The sequence below is a fragment of the Rhagoletis pomonella genome, unplaced genomic scaffold (assembly GCF_013731165.1).
Source record: "Rhagoletis pomonella isolate Grant_MI unplaced genomic scaffold, Rhpom_1.0 Rhpom_scaffold_00008, whole genome shotgun sequence".
In the NCBI taxonomy this organism is placed as follows: Eukaryota; Metazoa; Arthropoda; class Insecta; order Diptera; family Tephritidae; genus Rhagoletis; species Rhagoletis pomonella.
In genome coordinates, this window is record NW_023458562.1 from 41,453,885 (window position 1) to 41,476,681 (window position 22,797).

A 22,797-nucleotide genomic window follows, 5' to 3' on the forward strand; every position below is an offset into this window, starting at 1 on the left:
AGTGTATTTGGGAAATCCCTCAAGGTTTCGAGGATAATCGTAACAATACTGTCATTGTGCGTATAATTTATTAGTGTCATTTTTTACTTATATACGGCTAACACGACCTAATTAAATGCGCCTTGCGGGTGTCCAAAACAGCCCATCAGCCGGATTCCAACATTTGATATGGCTAATTTTGATTGCCAAAAATCTGTAAAAGGATAGAGGCGCCGCTAACAACACGCAACATCTACTTGCATGGCCTCCACACTGCCAGGTTTGGCTGATTATGCATTGTGTTACTGAAGGCGTTACTCTTCCATTTAGAGAATTTTAGCGACGAAAATTTCGCTTAGCAATTGTTAGAATTCCACTGCAGAAAGCATTCCTCGCGCTAGAAGAATTTACCGTGGAAACACAATGCCGGCGAACGCCGAACTCATCACAGCGAAATTACCGCTGTCCAAATTAGAGCACCCGCCGGCATATGAAATTGAACACAGCCAAAGCGAAATGCGAAGTTCGCGCGGCGGCGTTTCGTGGCGATAGATTTATTTCTATCGCTCTGCTGGGCGATGGCGGCAGTACATGCCAAAGGTGGCCGTATGTTTTTTTTACTTTCAAAGATTTAGAAGAAAACAGCATGTAACACGAATTATTTTTGATGGTTGAAAAATACAGTGAACGATTCGTTAAATCTGGCTTAAAATAAATTAATTTATAATAATTCCCCCTTGCCTTATATTTATATTTGTTATCATTTCATCATTTCTAAGTATGGTTTCGTTTTTCAAAATATGGTCACCTCACTTATAAGTGCGACGAAATGGTATCAGCTGTTTTCGCTACCGCTCTACGGGCCGGTTACTCAATACACGGCGAACGGCGAAGTTCGCCGAATTGGGCGATGCCGTCGTTCACTGTTCGCCCTGCTATTTCGCCAACTTTAAGGGCCGGTTGCTCAAAGCCTGGTTGACACTAATCACCGGTTAACATAGTTATCGACGTTACCGACTCCTTGTTATATGCATGGAGTCGAAGTCGTCGATAACGATGTTTAAGCGCAGATTAGTGTTAACCAGACATTGAGTAACCGGCCCTAATTCTGTTATACATCGCCCAATTCGGCGAACTTCGCCGTTCGCCGGGTATTGTGTTTCAAACATTAAATAGAGAGCGAATACGTTCCCCCTTTGCAGGAACGCATTCTGGGTTGTTTTGGGCCCCGCGGGCTCCTGTGGAACACACCTATTATCAGTTACGACGTTATCACGAAGTTCTCCCGCAAATTTCGAAATTCGGGAGATTGGCATTATTGGATCCGAGTAAAACAAAATTTCGACAGTTTTTGTGAAAATATTATACGAACGCCTTTGTTTATTGGTAGAAGTAATAAAATGACTAAAACCTACGAAATCATACAAAAGACAAAAAGTCAAGTAAGAAACTAAGTGGATATTTTACACTGAAGGAAATAAAAATGTAAGAAGAGTTCATTAATGGTATTAGTGCACAAATTAAATATATTTATCAACAGATCAAGGCCATCCACAAAACAAATCTTTTGCTAGCAAGCAGTAAATAGAAGAAATGTGCATTCATAACAGGGTAGAGTTATACCGAGATGAAATTGATAGAATATTTATGTTGGATCGTCCTATCAATTGAAGGAGATAAAAGTCTGTAATATTTATTCATCTATGTATATGACAATGAATTACGTATAGGTTGATATTTTTCTTTACTAACGTACCTTAAGATGCAAAATAGAAATTAACTTAAATAAATTGTTAATAAAGCCCTGATAATACTTTGCCTTTTTTGCATTGCTTCATTAGATAATTCCAAAATAATTTCGGTCAATATGACCCACAGTTGTTTGGCCTGGACCTCCTGTACCACATCCAGTATCTATTTTAACGCATTCTTATTTAAACGAGAGTTTTTATAAAAATAAAAAATAAGATATTAATTGATTATCTATATTTTATAACAAACACTAATGCCTTTCCGTTAAAACTGAAGGGTTTCCGAGTATCCCGTAAATTCTTGTGATATAATTTTTTGTCACCTTTGCTCTTTGTCTGCTAATAACGCTGTTGTCGCAATGGAATCCACTTTACTATTATTTAAAAACTTAATCATCAAAATAAGCAAAAACCAGCTGGATTTCATTTAAAAATTTGGTAGCAGTCATTCGAACTTAGTGCGCATAGTTGGCAGCACTAACTACGAAAACGTCGGAATTGCGACTAGCAGTTTTCTCGAATTCGTGACGGGAGATCCGTTTGCGACGGGAGTACCTTCGTAATACATAATACGGCAGTCAATTTCAAATTGCTTTTATTTAAGTGGTAACAACAAAAACAACGTGAATCAGCCGTTTCTCAAATTCTGGGCACGAAATGGGTTTTCCAAGGTGTATTTAACAAGGTGATGTTGGAGTGACAGGTGATTTTTTCGCCGTGGAGGGCATTACGTCAAAGTGATGTGTTTGTTGTAACTCATACCAATGACAGTATGGCTTTCTGCGTATAATTTGTTAGTGTAATTTTTGCTTATATACGACCAACACCAAGGCGTATTCAATAAGGTGGTATCGGTACGACAATAACAAAATGTACATGCATTTTGTTTTTGCTTTTGCGGCGAGGACTGTCAAAAATTTCATACCAAGGATGTCAAAGAGAACAGAAAACAATTAAAAATCAACTGCTCCAACCAATCACCAGGCGCCATTTGACATATGAAGCCGTGAGACGAAGAAAAATAAAGGGATGCTGCTATAACCTGTTAAATACGCCTTGGGTCTTTCCTTCCCGTACTTCTGGTCAATTTACTACATTTGAGACTCGTTAATTCGGAGTTATCTCGGGAATTAACTGCAATTGATCCGGATTAAGTCCTAGAGTTAAAGCATAAACAGACGGCAATGTTGATCCGGATCAACTCGGGAGTTAACTGCGGTTGATCCGAATTAAGTCCGAGTTAATCCGGATCAACTCTGCCGTCTGTTTAAGCCTTTAGTTCCCAAAATTAAATCGGATCAAGGGTATATTCGATGACAACACTGACCGAAACTCAGAGAGCGTAGAATACAAAGAAAGGGCAAAACTAGCATGGGCATATATCTTTTCATCGGTAATACTAATTCAGATAGGAATCCAATTGAAATTGAATAAGAACTTACTTGAATTAATACGGTGACTGCATTACCGTCGACAAGGTGGATGTCCTTGGTAGTTTTGAAATTTGTTCGTGTCCTACGCTCTCTGGGCAAATAAATACGCAAAGTGGTGAGGGGTGCGTACTACAGGCCTGCAGGTCCCAGGTTCGACCCTCGGTTGGAGCGATTGCCAAAAATATTTTCTTTTTATTGTTACTTAAATTTTATAAGTCAAAGACAACTAACTAAAAACAACTTTAAAATGATATAAAAACAACTTTAAAAAGATGTAGAATTTATAATTTAATGAATAAAAAAAATTAAGTGAATATTGTACTAGCCGTGGGATTTGAACCAACGACCTCGCGGCTCAAGGCACAATTTTGATCAGATCAATTGCGCCGTTAATCCGGATCAACGTTGCCGTCTGTTTATGCTTTTACTCTCTAATTACCGGATACAGTCCGGATGCACTGGAATGAACTTTATATTTTATAGTTCTTGGCGCCAGTTTTGAAGTAGCAACGCTTTTTTATTGTTCCGAATCTTCACACCTTTTATTTCCACATTTCAATTGCCATCTCGTTCCTGAAGATTAAATTTCCCAGTATTATAGTTATCGATTTTTCTCCACTGGCCGATGTGAAATACTTGGTACAGTACCAAAGAAGAGTTTACGCTCTTTAGAAATATTTATTTGAAGCGAAACATGTCAGAACCTTTCCAAAATAATAAAATAAGTGGGTATAAAGTAATGTTCTCCACTAATTTCATCAATCGACCATTTTCACTGAATCTAATTATATTATTTCCGTACAGTTTATGTGCCATCATTTCAAAATAATACTGAACTCTTTTGGCACGTAACCACGTCATTCCGTTTCATTTTACATTATTCCTTTTTCACCTCGTAGCTCAAAGTCCTATCGCATTCTTCGTGAGCCCACGCGAGGTGACAGGGTAAATGCGTAATAATTAAAATCAGTGCTATCTGGCTTGAAATACATAAATATTACACGAAAGTTAGTATCCGATTCATTTCAACAAACTTGTTTTGGTAAGTTTTTCAAAGTTTTTTGTTGATAGCAATCATTAAGTGAAAAGTAGTTGTGTATACATATTTGACTAACACTGAATGTGCCTACAAGTGCACACTCGTACGTACATCCATATGTACTTATCTGACTGTACAAATGTGTATGTGCTTATGTATTTATATGGGCTGGTACATATCTAAGTATACACATATCTGTGTACGGTCGGTCATTGCTTAAGGTGAGATAGATACGTTCTTGTTGACCGGTCGTGCATCTTTGTTGTTTGTTTTTGTTTCTAACAAATTTAAATGGAAGTAGGTACCTATAGTATTCACATGTTAAAAAATAAATATGCATATCGACATTTGAATTTGTAAGTATATGCAGAAACTTAAGGAATTCCGAAATGAATTCCTTTGTAATTTTCAACAGTTCTGCGAAAGTTACGAGATTTCTTTTTTGTTTTTATGCCTATACTTAATTCAAAAGTTCCCGAGGGACGCATAGATCTAAGAGAATTCTTTTAAATATTTAAATCGTGGAATGCAATGTTCTACAGAAAGGTTCTAACAGGACAAAATTTTATATTTCTATAGCTTCTTGGTCGGGACACGCCTCCATTTTATGGATAGCATTGTTGTTGGATTGTTGATAGCACTGTTTTTTTCTGGCAGGCGACAGGTGTGCTTTTGGTTAGTCCATAGGTGATTTTTGGTTCAGTGTCTGGATTTGGTAGAAATTGTAAACGGCCGCGTACATACGACTTCCCTCGTTCTGCTTGACAGCTCGAACTTTAACAACAAAGCGTGAAGCATTGAAGGTATTTTACAATAAACGCTTTGACAGCTTACTCTTGTAAAAGCCTCGTTAAACTTCGTAAGTTTGCGAGCCTCGTTAAAGAACTGTCAAAATTTGCAAACTTCAACCTTTGCCGAGGGGCCCAAAATTTGTCTGATTTCCAAATTGTCAATTGTATTGCATACGACAAAGTATAATGTTCCATAATACCACGTTCTGACCAACATCGAAAACATGTTTTCGTCGCTAAAACTGGTTTCGACGTAAAGCTTTTGTTTTAGTCCATGTAAACACTGTAAACAAAGGATGTGAGAAATGTCAACGAAAACAGCCACACATAAGGTGAAAGTCACGATTAAGCTGGAGAAAAGTCGAAAATTGCGATGATATTTAATATTTAAAAAATACTTAAGCTAAAGGTACGTAATTTTATTTGCTGCGACATTGCGTTGATTCGTTTGTGCGTTGACGACGTTGAAAAATTTGCTGCTACACTAGGGCTGCCAGACTTCCCGGTTTTCCCGGACATGTCCCGGTTTTAGACTATTTGCCCCGGTGTCCCGGTCCAACCTTAAAATATCCCGGATTTCGTTTAAAAAAGTGTTTGCATTGTTCAACTTTGCGTTCAACTCAGCGCAAGGTTGCACGAAAAAAGGTTGAATGGCTAAAAATATCAAAATATTCCCATAAAAAGGTGTTTGCATTGTGCAACTTTGCATTCAACTTTTGGTTGAATGGTCTTTCAACTAACCGCTTTCAACAAAGTTGGTCGCCAGCCAATATTTAGCGATTCAACTTTTTTTTATGCTAACCTGTGTTGAGTTGAACGCAAAGTTGAACAATGCAAACACTGCTTAAGTGTCCATATTTTAATTGCTGAAATTTGAATAAAAGTTCAAAAATCACTACCCGTGTCACTTGTGAAATAGTTACATCTCCAGACAGTTAAATTTTGCACAAGCAATATTTGATGATCGATATACACACAATACATATGTACCTTTAACACGATCCAGAAAATAAAGGTCGCGCCATTTGCGGACCGCTAACCCTCTCTTCGTCGACTTGACAGCATCCACCCAATCGCTGACGTCATACAATACTTTTGTTTACATTCACGGTTTCCAACTTTATCATTTTCGCACCAAATTTAGTGGGTATTCAAGACACGAAAATTTTTGAGTTTAGTGCTTGGTGCATTTTTGGTGCTTTTGGTTTTAGTTTGAAGACACGAAATTTGAAAATCTAAAGAAAGGGTAGCAAAATTTATAGCAATCGTAATTGTGGTAAGCGACTTTATAAAAATTTAAACAAAATCATGGCACACTGACAATCATAAGCGACAACAAAATATGTGGCAGCACCTTCAATCATGCCAGGAGAAATCGACCGTCGTGCCAGAAACATTGATTTTTATTAATTTGAATCGGCATCCTTACAATAAAATTATATATGCATATACATAAAGTCCATAAAATACACCAATACAAATGTGATGCTTTTTCAAATTCAAAACTTGGCAATACTGCCTTTTGTTCGATGCTTCTTCTTTTTCTTGTCGAGTTCGTCTTGCTTTCTCATTCTGGTATTTGTTGACGTCACGGCAGTTGCTCTCAGCTCGATTGGCGCGATCTTGTATTCTATCATTATTGTACCTTTAAGTGCAAAGGGCCTTTCCTGATTCTAATTAGCTCTTTTTGATTTGCTTTGCTCGTATGTTGTTTGTGTGTGGTTTACTTGCAATGTAAGTTTTCGCAACAAAGTTTATAGAATATACAAAATGTGTGTTTATAGTGTTTAAATTACCCCTAGAAAATGCCAAAGAGAAAGTATAAATTCCTTCCCTTGTCCATCACACCTTGTCTAATGTAGATAAATTTTTTTCTCTTATTTCATCTCAATGGACTAAGGAAAGATATTCGCTCAATATACAAAAGCACATACATACGTTAAAAATTACGTGTACAGAATTTTGCAATTTTATTAAGGAAAAGTCAAAAGTTTTGAAACAAATTCACAGCAACGAAAAATATGACTGATATTTTAATGTTTTTCCTGAAACCTAGTGTACTTATAAGTAGTGATGGAACGATACGAGTACCGAGTACAGAATATCGATACTTTTCATGAGTACTGAGTAGTATCGAGAACTCGATACTTTTTCACAAGTACTGAGTAAATATCGCGAATGCCGAAAAGTATCGACGAGTTAAGAACTTTTCTAAGTAAATTTTTTTTTAAATTACCCAATAAATATTGTGGCAAACGTTCGAATATTAACTTCAATATCCAATATGAATATTATGAAAATGAACATAAAGCTCATTTACTTCAGTACTTTCATAACTCAATAAACTGAAAACCCGAGAAACACGCCTTTAAAGTTTTTAATTCAAATAACGTCACTCTCATGCCAGAATGAATGTGCAAATTTATCAGTTTTGAGTTATTGGGTTGACTTGGTTAATCTTTGGATTATGTCTATGTTATACCAAAACCCAGAATACCATGGGTACAAGGAAAGTAAATATTTTAGCATAAATGTAGAGCTAAGTGTCGCAAAAAAACTTTCAAACTTGATTTCCCAAAATTATCACTTTTACACATTCATGTTTTTGGCATACGGGCGACGATATGTATACTCCCATTCTAATAATTAATACATATTTTGTTCTAGTGAGCTCCTGGTAATTGACACATATATGCAATTTTTACACAACCTAGAAGAAAATGTAGCGGTCATTTCAACATTGGCTTCGGGTAAAAATATTTAAATAATTGAAAAACGAATATCTTCCCTCCCCTTTGATAATGAATGGTGGAAGATAGTCTTTCGACTCGAAAACTTGGCCACTCTCCAGCATAAGGCAGCCGTCGTTAACCCATGTATTCTACCTTCGTTGTGAAATCCAGCCCATTCTTGAAGAAAATTTTTATAAAAAAGAGCTTATCTTTCCAATAGAGAATGGGCCTCACCACATTTGCTTCTCGTCTTCTACATTTACATTTCATTTTCAAAGTAAAGTTATTTATAAATACATGTACGCGTCAAACAATTATAAAATATTCAATACTATTCAATTTACAAATAGGAAGAGGCGAAAAAAGCAAAGCAATCTGATTTTAGTTTACTTTTTGCGTTTGCTTTGAGAATACTTGGAAGTACGAGTATTGTCGATACTTTTTTGCAAATATGAGTACTGGCATCGATACTTTTTTTAGAGTATTCTATATGAGTACTAGTATCGATACTTTTCTAAAAAGTTCTATCACTACTTATAAGTACAGCGCGGTACAAAACTATTAGCTCAGAGAATTTCTCATCTGATGTTGAAAATGGAGCTTTTTAGCAAATTAATAAAGTGCAAGTCTGAAGTTGCTAGGAAATCGCGTTGATTTTTAGCAATTTTGTTTTTGCTGAAATTGTCTTCCATACAAAAAGAATTGTTGAGTATGGTTTGTATGGAAGATATTATCAAAAATCATCTAAAATTTTGTGCTACAAAACTTCATTTTCAACATTTTTATAAAAACTAATTAGAAAAATGCGAATTTTGTGTTGGTATTGTTGTGTTAGGTTTACCAAAGTGTCCCGGTTTGGCAACGGAGATATCTGGTAGCACTATGTTACACACCTCACGTAGTGCCGTTTATTATTTTGTAAACAAGAAACAGCTGTTTAGCATATCCACAAGTGTAATTTCAAATGTCAGCGCATGAACGCAACGGAGAAGTAGCGAGTTCGTATAAGCTGAAGGTTATAGTCCGACCGATTAATCGGCATCGGCATCGGCTAGTATCGGCACAAAATTGAGCATCGGCATCGGCCTTTTTTCGCCGATTCTTTGCCGATTCTTTGGAATTTCATTTCAAATGTTCAGGTGAAGCGACAGCCAACATTAAAAAACATTTGCAGACAACTCACAAAAATGATTTTTTTTTTTGTTGAAGGTGTTTCACGTTTTTTCCATACAAAAGTATGTGCGACAATTTTCTTTTATATGGAGAACACTGCCAGCAAAAATAATTGCCAAAAATTAACGGGATTTTATAGGAGCTTGAAACTTGCACTTCATTATACTAGAATGAAATGGTCTACAAAACTGCATACCAAAATTCTGATTGAAAAGTGTGAAATTTTGGTGAAAATAAGCAGAATTTTTCTAATTTTTGTACAATGTTTGAAATCTGAATTTATATGGTGTTTGTTGTATACCAGCTAGACTTTTATGAAAAAAATAATAAACATTAAATAAAAAAGATAAAATCGGTCAAAATATCGCAATTCTTTTATTTTGTGGACCACTATATGTATGTACATACATACCTGATAAGTTCTGATGCATTGAGTGCAAAAGAGTGTATTTTAGTACAAAACGAAATGAAATTTTATGTTCCTAAATATTTTTTGCTTAGCACCATAAAAAAAGTGTTTTATGTAATGTACATAAATGTGATATATGTATGTACATATATTTTATGTATGTATGTACATACATGTGTATGTAATGTTGCATAACAAGCCAATTAATTCAATTATTTCTTTTCTTTTGTTTTTTTTTTTTAACTCCGTGAAATGAACTGATTTTATGAATTAATACATATATTTGTAATTTTTTATGGAATCGGCATCGGCATCGGCCGATTCTTTCCCCATAAGCCGATTAATCGGCATCGGCATCGGTACCTGAAAAAAAATTGGAATCGGTCGGACTCTACTGAAGGTACATAATTTTATTTGCTGCGGCGTTGCGTAGATCCGTTGGTGCGTTGACGACGTTGAAAAATTTGCTGTTACACACCTTGCGTCGTGCCGCTCATATTTTTGTAAACAAAAAACAGCTGATAAGCATATCCACAAATGTAATTTCAAATGTCAACGCATGAACGCAACAGAAAAGTAGCGAGTTGGTTTATTTTCGACGGCAACTGCGTTAACGCATTCGTAACGGCGTCGTCTGTAACAGTTGCTAGACATTTATAACTTTGCCAGCGAAGCGCCAGACGCAAAAGGTGTGCCACAATGAACGCAAAGAAAACAATTTTGTACTGCTTTTTTACTCGTCAAAATTGCTGCGGATTTTATATATTTTGCTTTAAAAATATCAGCAATGTAATTAAGTTTTATGTTTCTACATGAAAACTCGAATTTGGACGAAAAAAAAAAAAATATTAAACCGGTTGATTGTCAAAGCGCGCAAAAAGATGGGAGTTGGCCATCTTTTCGCTTCGCGCTGCAGCTTCAACGATCTATGTGGCGTGCTTTGTGCATTTTCATACAATTCACCTTATCTGTCAAAGCGAATCTGTCACGTAAAGCGAAGCAAAAGTTTTATGTGGCATCAGCGTTACTTTCGATGGCAACTGCGTTGGCGCATCCGTAAAGCTGGATTAACATGAGGCGACTCAACATTGCTCCAGAAAAATCGCTCGTGTAAATGGTGATTCGAAAATCGCTTGCCTCTAAGTAGACAGCAAGTCAACTTTTGCAGGCGACTATCGCCTGTCAAAAAATCGCCTCATGTAAAGGCAGCTTACAGGTGTCGTCGGTAACAGCTGTCATACAAATACACGTATTCAATTTTATATGACATTAAGGGCGTGACACATTTGCCTGCGAACGCATGTTGTGTACCTTCACTTTTAATGCTTGAATATAAGGGACAGTATTAGTTAGTATTAGTTGTCGGCCGCTGTGGTGTAGTGGTAAGCAGTGCGCGCTTCCACTCCACAATGCCTGGGTTCAAACCCTGGTCAAAGCAACATTGCAAAAATATAGAAAAAAGGTTTTTTCTTAACAGCGGTCGTCCCTCGGCAGACAATGGCAAACCCCCGAGTGTATTTCTGCCATGAAAAACATCTTCTCATAAAAATACAATCGCGGTTCGGAGTCGGCGTAAAACTGTAGGTCCCTCCGCTTTGTGTGACAACATCAAGGCGCACGCCACAAATCGGAGGAGAAGCTCGGCCAAACACTAACATATGTGTAAGCGCCAATCTATTATTATTATTATTAGTTATGAAGCAGCGGTTTGCATTATATTACTAGAGTACCCGCAACTTGCCGAACGAAAGAACGAATGAAGAAAACATCTAACTTGCGCAACCTAGTTGGAAACTAGCATCAAACCGTGGTTGCGCACATCTGACATTACAATCTACTGGGATTTGGAAGTAAAAGAGACTGATGCTTTGTATTTTGTCGTTTTGGAAAGCAGCCTCTCTTTTGTTCACACCTCAGTAGATTGTAATGCCAAATGTGTGCAACTGAGAGACTGATGCTTTGTATTATGACATTTTGGAATACACCCTTAGGGCTTGTGCCAATCGGTAATTTTTTTCTCCATGGTGAGACGGGGTGGAAAAATTTGCTATGGTGCACAAATAAATTGAATTTTGCTGTGCCAAATTCGAAGTAAAATTTTGACAGTTGAAAAACCAAATAAATGCTAGTGCGAAAGCTCTATTTTTGCGCGTTATATTTGAGTTATAATTTGTAAATAACGTTCGCTTTTTTGTGCTTATCAGCTTTCATTTTCACGCTCACTCCTTATTACCTCCAACCAATATGTGTATACATGTTTATAAAATGTCACAATTTTAGCTAGCCCCACGAGTTAGGTAAAATTCTGACGTTCGTATTCACCACGATAAATGTCAAATTTTTACTTTGATCCGTCAAAATTTCCTCTTTTTATCAATTGGCACGGCCCTTAGGGTGCGTTCGAGCTACGTAATAATTACCGCAATATTGTAGCCTTGTTGCTTTCATGATGACTTGTTGCTGATTCTCAACTGAACATTTTCTAAAATACTGCAGAAATTGGACAGTAAAAAATTTTATGTTGCTTTTGATTTGCCAATGATGAGTAACTGATTGTCAAAATTTTGTTCCTCGAACGCTTGATGTAGGCAGAGTAGGGTTCGAAATTTCAGACTTTGGTATCGATACTGAGTACTCATTATGGCATCGAGCTCATGGTATCGATACTCTTAAAGTATCAGGGAAAAAGTATCGATACTACTCAGTATCGGACTCATTAAAATACGTTTCTTGGGATACTAAAATTATTTTGTTCTTCAATCGTATATCTAGTTATTTCCTGAAATTAAAAAAATAGACATTTAAAATATTTGATTTTTATTTCATTGCAGAACTTACTTCCACGTTAGAAGTAATTTAAACGTTAAATAGACATACATAAATACACACATATTTACTTTAACGAATTTTAAATTTTATTAAGAATTTTTGGAAACTTTGTGGGTATGCATTTTTGTAGCCTATTCAATTTTGTTTAATATTGTGCAAGTTTTAATTAAAAGTCAACGGTAGTAGGCTACACGGAAAGTTGAATAAGTTACAAAACTGCATACCCTAAAAGTTTCTAAAAATTCTGTATTTTCGTGAACTTTAAAGTAAAGTTTAAAGTAAAGTTTTATGGCCTTATTCATAAAAAACAAAAAAGGTTTATAAACTGAAAAATGTATGAAAGTGTCATTTTATTTAAGCTCTTGAAGCCTACTTTATTTTTTATGAATAAGGCCATTAAACTTTAACTTATTTGGTTTATGTTATGTAACAGACTACACGAAATTTCAGTTTATTTTAAGTGATGGACAAAACTGAATGATAGTAATCCATATAAGCAAAGAAAATTGGGTTGCCAATGGAAGACAAAATTTAAAAAGTGTGTTTTTTAAAAAAGTATTCGATACTACGAGTACTTTGGAAAGTATCGAGTAAAATCGCCAAATGAGGTATCGAGTATTAAAGTACTCATTTTTATACCCTCAGTATCGATACTTACTCAATATCGATAGTAGCGTTCGAACCCTAAGGCAGAGTCGCCCAAATTTTTGCATAGAACGTGATACTGTTTCATAAAAAGTAACACTGCAGCATTTATTGCAGCTCGAATACACCCAATCATTGCGTTCCAAACGCCTCTGTTAAATTCCTTACTAGACACCTTTTAGAATTCCATACTACAATGATTTCCACTGATTCGTTTGCACCTTCTCGTTGTTATATGTTCTCTGCTATGGTAGATGGTGTAAAACCATGGTACAATAATTACTTAATTAAAGGTTCACTGTAAGGGAAAAGGAATATTTCTATTCACCATATACCATATATGTCCACGAATTTGTTTTAAACAAAGCTTCTTGCAGAGAACTTATTTAATTTGCAAAAGCCAAAAAATTAACATTTGCTTAGTAAACAAAACCAAAATTTTTATAGCTCAATTTATTTCAAAGTTTTTTTTTTTTAATTATACAAATTTAATTCAGCGAAAACCTAAAGCAAAGCCACCTAAAAGTAAAAGAATCAACACTGAAATGCGTCAAAATGAAAATAAGGGAGCACGAATTTCGATATGAAGCAAAAGTCACATGGTACAGGGGCTCTATTCTGTAACTGTGAGTTTTCAAGTGTACACTAAAAATTGTGTGCACTCTTCATTTTGCGATTCAAGAAGAGTGAGAATGAGTTTTAGCTATCAAAATTGTGTACACTTCCTCATTTTGCGATTCAGCATGTGTGAGAATGAGTTTTAACTGTCAAAATCGTGTACACTTCTCTTCCGAAAACTCACTGAATTTTAGTCGGTGATTATCGGTTATTATTTTCATTTTGACGCAGTTCAATGTTGATTCTTTTAATTTTATTTGGGATTGCTTTTTGTTTTCGCTCAATTTCATTTTTATAAAATAAATTTTTATGAAATGAAGCGAGCCATACAAATTTTAAATTGGTTTACTAAGCAAATGTTTTTTTCGGCTTTTGCAAATTATATAAGCCCTCTGCAAGAAGGTTTGTTTGAAAAAATACGTGTACATACATGGTATATGGGGTATGGAAATATCCCTTTTCTCAGCAGTAAACCTTTTAGTGTGGGCAGCAATGATGTTTTTCAAATAAAGCAGATCGAAATATGCGCTCTGGGAAGACAATACCTGCAATTATTGTACCATGGTTGGGACCAAGGTGTATTAAACAAAGTGTGATTGACAACTCAGGTAGGCTCTCTTTTAAGGTACCAAAGGTGCCAAAAAATATAAACAATCGATTAAAAATTCATATAACATTTTTTCAGTTTGACTTCTGAGTTTGGTTCTTCTGAGAGCAATGTCGAATTCAATCATGGTATTTATGTATGTGGCTTGGAATTCAATCACACTTCATAGTGAAAAAATATAAAGGGTGCCAGCAATGACATTCTATTCCGGTCCTCCTAATTGACAATTCATTATCATAAAATTTTCTTTGATTTGACTTTCACTTTAACCCTTTTGAGTGAGAACTTATGGATTTTTTTGATTTGAATAAAAAACTAAAAAAAAATGCCAAGAAATTATTGCGGGTTGTGCAAAAGCACACATAGTAGGGATGTTAATTTTTCGGCTTTTTCCGATCCCGGGATTTTCGGGATGGCGTTGTCACAATCCCGGGACTCCGGGATTAGTCCCGGGATTTAGATATTCATTACTTTTCAACAACTTGAATCGAAAAAATTGCTTCTATATTGTTTGAGAAGCTCTCCTACCATGATACAATAAATAAATGGGTTTGAAACCATGGTAATATCATATATGTGATACTTCTATATTGATAGTAAGCAAACATCCCTGCAAAAAATTGTGCGACTAATCTCTAAAGAGAGTATTCCGACATTACTCTCAATCGGGTACAATTGGGCATTAATTAGTCGCAACTAGTCTCATACGGGTGCTAATGGAGATCAATTAGTCTCGACTCATCCCTTATGGGTATAATTGGAGATCATTTAGTCCCCAACTCATCTCCAACGGGTACTATTAACGATTTAATGATATGTACCTACTTAGTCAATGAAAATTCATGTGCGGCGTTGGCACGCAGAGAGAGTATTCGCCTAACAAGACTGAGCACCCCGGTTCGAATCTCAGCTGGCGCAAATTTTTATTTTTATTTTTTAAAAGTGACTAGTAGCTTTTTATACCCGTTCGGGTATAAAGGTGAACAATTAGTCTCTTCATAGGACCTGCTCGAACAAAAGCGAACAGTTCATTCCATATAAAGAGATCAAAAGTGGTATTAGTCGCATGCTCCTTTGCGATTGCTCCCGGAGTCATCCCGAATTAGTCCCATTTTTTGCAGGGATCTCAATGTGTAAGCATTCCGAAATCAAAGCGAGACAGTCTAGTACTGTTTTTGTTAATGTATTGTGTACTTGAGTGCCGGTTTTGTATATGTGTTGTGTACATGTTTATTTATAAATGTGTGTGTTCCTTTTCTTTCGTACGTGTTTATTGATATATCTGTACTGTAGTGTTTTCGGACGGTACTAGCTCTTACTGCCAATATAGGAGTATTACATATATGGGTAATATAATTACAGGTATTGCCTTCCCAGAGAGCGCATATTCATGTGTATAAAGTTAGCGAAACAACATCAGGCAAAAAATGTCGCATATAGCCATGAATTTGCCGATAATTAGTTGTGGAAAAAATTATTTTGTCGCTCTGGTATTTTTTAGATATAAGGTGTTTTGCTAACTTTATATAAAGTTAGCGAAGCACCCCTCCAAACTCAAAGATAAACGACTAGGCTTTATGTCAAAATTTGCCGTTTTTTGCCGTTATAAGTTCAATGTTCAATAATTTTTAGAAGAAAATGATAATAATATAATAGAAAAGCAAAAAAAATAGGGACTTGGAAAGCGGTTTAAAAATTGGTTAAAAATATTAAAAATAATTAATTTTTTTATTGTATAATTTGCCGTTTGGCTTGCTTTGTGCATTAAAACTGTTTTTGATTTTGTCGTTTAATTGTTTTTTTGTTTAAAAGCCTTATTAAAAAAAAAATTGGGACTTGGAAAGCGGTTTGAAAATTGGTTAAAAATAATAAAAATAATTAATTTTTTTGTTGCATAATTTGCCGTTAGGCTTATTTTGTGCATTAAAACTATTTTTGATTTTGTCGTTTAATTGTTTTTTGTTTAAACAGCCTTATTTAAAAAAAATAGGGACTTGGAAAGCGGTTTAAAAATTGGTTGAAAATAATAAAAATAATTAATTTTTTTGTTGCATAATTTTCCGTTTGAATTGTTTTGTGCATTAAAACTGTTTTTGATTTTGTCGTTTGATTGTGATAAGAAAGCTTCTTAATTTTTTGAAGTTTAACCATGGTGATTGTTGTTTGTTTAAATTTCAAAGTGGGACATAAAGAAACCGGGTTTGCTTTTCTATTATATTATTATCCTTTTCTTTATATAAAGTTAGCAAAACACCTTATATCTAAAAAAATACCAGAGCGACAAAATTATTTTTTCCACAACTAATTAACGTCAAAAAAACGGCAAATTCATGGGTATATGCGACATTTTTTGCTTGATGTTGTTTCGCTAACTTTATACGCATCGCATATTCCGATCTGCCTTATTTAAAAAATATCATTATTGCCCACACTAAAACGTTTACTGCTGGAAATATCCCTTTTCCATACCCCATATACCATATATGTTCACGTATTTTTTTTTTAACAAACCATCTTACAGAGAACTTATTCAATTTGCAAAAGCCGGAAAAAACATTTGTTTGTAAATAATTTCAAAATTTGTATGGCTCACTTAATTCCAAATGCTTTTTCTTTTGTTTAGAAAAATTATAAAAATTAAATTGAGCGAATACAAAAAGCAAAGCCAAATAAAAGTAAAAGAATCAACATTGAACTGCGTCATAACACAGAATAAACAGTATACAGAAGACGCATGTCGACTATTGAACCAATTTGAATTTATGGTACGAGCGGTGAGGCTAGCAAGTTTATCACAAGCGGCGCTGCCTCTGTTACTTTAGCAGTATTTACACTCGGCTGACGCTGTTAATTCCATCGTCGCTATGACGACAAGATGTTAACTAACTTCGTTTTCCTGCCGTTTTGATACAATTGTATAACTTTTAATACTTTTTTTTTCTAAATTGTTATATCTGATACTTTTTTGTTCCCAAATGCCGTATTTTGATACTTTCGGCTGGCAGAAATGAATTTTTGAAAACTATGAATAGTATTACTAGTCTAAAGGCAAATATATTTTTCTTGTTATTTAAAGTCTCACAATTAATATCTACATATATAGATATTTATAAGTTTGATTTGGTAACTCTTATAAGGGAAACACAATTAGAACTTCTTTGCACACACCGCTGTTATAGGGCCCCTAAACCATACAAAAACATAACGCTACATCGGGCTTGCGTCGGTCGTTTGTGTGGTGTATGGGGTCGTTTGTACTAATAAATTGCACAGTTATTGCGCTAAAATAATAATTATTTTGATATTTTGCTCATGCTTGTGTTATTGTACAACTGCGAAATTTTTAGTCTAGTTTTGATTTCGTGTCTAGATCGTGCTGTAAAATATGGATAAAATCGTAGAAAAAAATGATTACTTTTTAAATTTTTTTTTTACGTTTTAAAGCTGAAGCTATCAAAATATACAACGCACATTCAATTTCTTGCACATATTTACTTGAGCAGCGTTTCTTTAAAATAAGATTTGCGCAATTTTATGCTGTTGTAATTTCCACAATATTGACTTGTACAAGTCTCGGGTTGCGCAAGGATTTTGTGTGGTTTAGGGGCTCTATGAGTTTGATTTTCGTTATGCAAATAAGCAGACAGAAGCAAGAAATATAAAGTTTTTTTTATAACTATGGATTTAATTATAAAATTTTATTCATTATTTGTTTTTAAAATAATAGTTTAACAAACCACAGTTTTGTTTGCTTTTGATACTTTTTCTGCTTGGCAACTAATATATTTTTTTAAAGCTCGCGGCAACGCTGATCACGATGTGTGTTTGTGGCGAGATGTTAACTTCTTGTTATTCATAGTGGACATGATGTTAACTCCTCTGCTCTGTTCCGGCTCGCCATGTTATTCATAGTGGTCGTGATGTTAACTTCTCTGCTCTGGTCCGGGTTGTAATATTACGTCCGCGAAAGAAAAATAAATTTGTATGTGGTGCGTCTTCTGTATACTGTTTATACTGTGGCCATAATGAAAATAAGGGAGCACGAATTTCGATGTGAAGCAAAACTCTCTAGGAAGACTATACCTGTAATTACTGTACCACGGTTTGAAACCTACTTTTTTATTTAAAGTGGCGTTTTTATTTATTCTCTCTGACCGCAGGATTTATTTTGAAGGACTTTGTAATTTCAAAGATATGATTAGTTCCAAATATTATTAAAAAATTCAATGCAATGTAGAATAAAAAATATGGGTAACAAATGCAATAGGAAATTTCTTTAGAATTTAAAAAATTTTTGGATTCCCCAGGACGAATAGGTAATTTTTAAGCTGACAAAGTTAGAAGTACAAAATTCGAACAAATATTGCGAAATTTCAAGGATAAAATTTTAAAATTACATTTTCAATATTTACCAGCCCTTCTGCGCTAAAACCTTGAATATGTTTAAATTCTACAGGATTTCCTCATTAATTTTATACCCATACTTCTTCTCTAAGCACATTTCTCTGAATTTTTTAAATCATTTTTGAATTACTGACGTCAGAGTGAAGAACTAAAAACGCAATTTTACTATATATGGCCCATGGTTTCGCGACTATATTTATGTTTGTGTTTAAAATTTACTATCGCGCGGTATTATATGTACAATGAGCTAGACATTTATAAAAAATATTAATTATTAAATAAAAAAAAGAAATATATAAATATAAAAATATATAAATATAAAATATACTGGTATAATATATATAAATATAAATATAAAATATACTGGTATAAGGAGTTTCTATTATTGCAAATTACAAATCCCGAAAATCCCGGGATTACTTGCCAAGAGTGAGTAACAACGAAAAGTACGGGAACAAAAAAAGCATTTTTTCCTGTAAAAACGTCAACCAGTGATCACTTGACACTTTTCATGATTTTACCAGAAGAAAAAGTTCGGGTAAAATCTTGCAGCTTCATTCTCTACACAACTCTACAAAAATTGCTCTCATTTACAGGATTTTGGAGGAATTTGGAGTACGGGATAATTTTCCTGCAACTTCCTGTAAGTTCGTGTAAAAACCTGTAAGTTCATGGAGTACTGGATCAGAGCTTATGTCATACTTTGTTGAATGCATTTTGGTTGAGACAACAGTGTCGACGGTGTGCCAAGTAATAACAATATCCATTGACAATTCATACGTGAACTGATGTGTTTGGGTTAGTTGTTTATTTCAATTAACCCTAAGATAACACATGTTTAAAAAAAAAATACAAATATTTGTTCTGTAACGAAAATTGATTTTAATCGCAAAGATAAATTCCTATTACTTAATTAAATAAAATTTAATTACGTTCATTGTTTCTATTTCCACATTGGATAGATTGTGCACTGGTATTTGCTGATATGATGTGTTTGTTGTAATATGAATTCGCCTTGTTTACAACAAACACATCATTTTGACATTGAGAAGTACCGCGACGAAAATCTAAATTCGCCAGTAACACCACCTTGTATAAATTCGCCTGGGTCGGAGGTGTTTAAAATGACTCTTACAAATACGTGAATACGTGCTGTTGGTGACAAAGACATGTGGCAAGCTACCTCCCACTGTTTTTTTTTTACATATTCGTCGTTCGGCATTATTAGTTTTTACGCTTTCTATATTCCTTTTTTGTTAATATTTTCCTCTGTTCACGATTTCAAAAAAATTTAAAATTCAAACCACCAAAAAGGTTAAAGAACGTGACAACAACCCCGTAGCGAATGTCATGCATTAGTCACTTAAGAGACTTGTACGGAAAAGTTACATCTTAAATGACTTTGGGCTCCGTTTGTATGGAAGTCGTTCATGACTTTTTCATATAAATGGTCATTTCGTCGTTGATGTCATCTGCATGACTTGGTCATACAGTGATCATTAATGACATTCAAGCGACAATATCTTGCAATGGACTTTTTATAAGTGACCGCTGCAAGACATTGTCTGTTATAAGTCTTTGATAGGAGTACACCTGCATGACATTGTCACCAATGTCATTGTCAGCTATAGGTCGTTTAGGATTCACAGCAAGTGCGACGATTTTACTCAATCCTCATTAGTGACGATGTCACCGGTGACCATTTTCGCTACTGGGAAATTTCAGAATTTGAACTAACATACTCAAGCAATTGTCAAATATGGAAATGAGAAAAATTAAATGTCATTACTTTGCACACTGTATACACTGTTGGTTGGAAGGAAGGTAGAACAATGGTTCAATAAAAAGAGGTAGAAGCCAATTTGACGTCAAACCTAGAAAAGTCAAAGTTTTCGGGGGAGTAAAAATAAAAATGAGCGTGTGTAAGGAAAAATAAAAAATATATATTTCACTGGTTGACGTTTTCAAGCAAATTTGAAGTTTATTTTTATTTATTTATTTTCTTTAGTTAAAATTTGTTAACTTGTTGTTGTTTTCTGTTTTTGATTTATGATATGCAGTGTTGTAGGAGGGACTTTTTGGCATAAGGGTCATAGGAACAGCACTTGGCATCAAACGTGCCTTTCCTGTACCTCCCGGTGTATTTGTGAAATCTGCTCCTTTAAAATGTTTAACGCACAACAAGGCATTTCACTGCAGCTCTGCCCCACAGCTGCTTTCGCAACGCTCCTTACGCGAAGGACATTGAGGCACGTTCAAAAAATTAGTGGTATCTGCTTTATATTTAACACCACATCGCTTCGGGTGCTGCATTGTTAACACTTACACTAAGTATAAACCGCACAACACTACAAAAATTCAAGTGTTAATTAAAATTTGTTATTAACGAACATGCAAAAAAAACAACGATATGACATTCAAAGCGTAAAGAAATATAGGAAATAAAATAAAATCAAGTTGAAGTTTAAAGGTTTGGTTCTCATGAGAGCAACGTCATTTTGGCTTCTACCTGTATTTATGTGCCTTGGGTAGAACCGCTAAGAGGAATTTTTCAAATTCTTGACGTTTGCAAGCAATTTAATTTTAAAATTTTACACAAACTCACACACACATTCTCATTTTTAATCTCAAACAACAACAACTTTGAACAATTCCTTTTTTACTCTCAATTTTATACGATTTTAAAATGTTGGCAAACTTCAAAAAAAAATCATGGCCGACACATTGAGAGAACGGTTTTACCTTACTATGCTTTTATGGTTGGAACCAAGGTGTATTAAACAAGGTGTGATTGACAACTCAGTGCGGCTCTCTTTTAAGGTACTATAATGTCAAAAAGTATAAACAAACCAATTAACCCTTAGTGATACATGTATCTTGTCAGCACTGATGCCCAGGCTTTTATTTCGATTATAGTTTTGTTTTACTTACATTACATATATTTTGTCAATAAAATAAAACAAATTGTTTATAACATCGTTTTAGCAATTTTCTTGTTTTTAATTTCCCAAGTTTTATGCTTTGGTGCGTTTATTTTTATATTTAAATTTTTTATCCTAAACATTATTCGACACTTATAAAAGTATGATTTTACATTTGTTTCCAATTTTATATGTGAGCTTAACTCTAACAATTTTGAAATTAAATTTTTTTTCATGCGAAATAGTTTTCCATTAAAGACTTTGCTTCGATCGGTTTTAATTTAAGCTCTTTCATACTTGCTTGCATGGTTTAAATTATTTCGGTAAGCCGAAATATTTCTGTTCGCAACGTGCATTCTAAAGAGTCGTCTGTTTGAGTTTGGGCTCAACAAAGAATGTATCCGATCGTGTACTAAATCCTCAGTGTATCAGTTATTTCGTATGGCATTGGGACTGCGCCTGGGTATAAAAGAGCTCGTTTGAAAAAGCTTGATTTGGACGGACAACTAATGATATCACTTTCCTTGAAGTGGTTTACATAAACGCGAGATGAATCACGTAGTACAACACCACAGCTTTCTTCCCATCGCTGCCGTCTTAATTCGCAACTAGGTGGTTTAAAACATCGCACTATTTTCGTGTCCTGACTTTTATTGCATACAGCGCACCATTCAAACGTTTTGCTCCGTTTCATCTTGGTTTCCTTACATTAAATATTTAAGCAAAGTCGAACGTATTTCTTATTACCAAACTTAAATGTACTTACTTGCTCTCCTCGGCGGTTTATCTCTTAACAATTTCACGCTTGTTGCGTGAAAAATTTGTGTGTAATTTTTTTTTTAACAAATTCAAATTAAAAAAAAAACACATTTTCAAATGGGTTAACGATTCATTTCAATTTGACATTATAGCCTGTTTCGTATGAGAGCAATGTCAAAATCAATCACATTTTGGATGTATTAAACAAGGTGTGATTGACAACTCAATGGGCCTCTCTTTTAAGGTGCTATGGTGTCAAAAAATATAAACCAACGATTCGAAATTCATAAAATTTTTTTTTCAATTTGGCTTTATAGGATGGTTCTTTTGAGAGCAATGTCAAATTCAATCACACTTTGTTGAATACATTTTGGTCCCGCCCCTTTGTGTGATAACATCAAGGCGCTCGCCACGAATCGGAGGAGAAGCTCTGCCAAATAATAGTTGTCTTCTTTTACAAATTATCCAGTAACTTTCCAATAACTCTCCAGTAACTTAATTTCTGAGAATTCGCTCTCATAGAACAAAAGTACAAGAACGCAAAACCAGCAATAATTGCAAGCTGATTAATTTCTTGTTTATTCGCAGCTAGTTCCTAATAAAACAATATATATTGTATTAAAATAGGTTTATTTTGTAAATTTCAACTATAAAAACCTCATAAACATTTCTTTTATTAGTTTCAATCCCACCCAGCAACTCTCACT

General features: G+C 34.6%; 1 protein-coding gene across 1 annotated transcript in view; it reads left to right on the top strand.

The window, feature by feature from the left end:
• The first annotated feature begins 4,065 nt into the window (after positions 1 to 4,065).
• Positions 4,066 to 22,797, top strand: part of LOC118744881 — a 106,353-nt gene continuing 87,621 nt past the window's right edge. The window contains exon 1 of the mRNA XM_036478285.1: positions 4,066 to 4,205. The gene's annotated coding sequence lies outside the window, so the exon portion shown is untranslated. The remainder of the gene's footprint in view (positions 4,206 to 22,797) is intronic.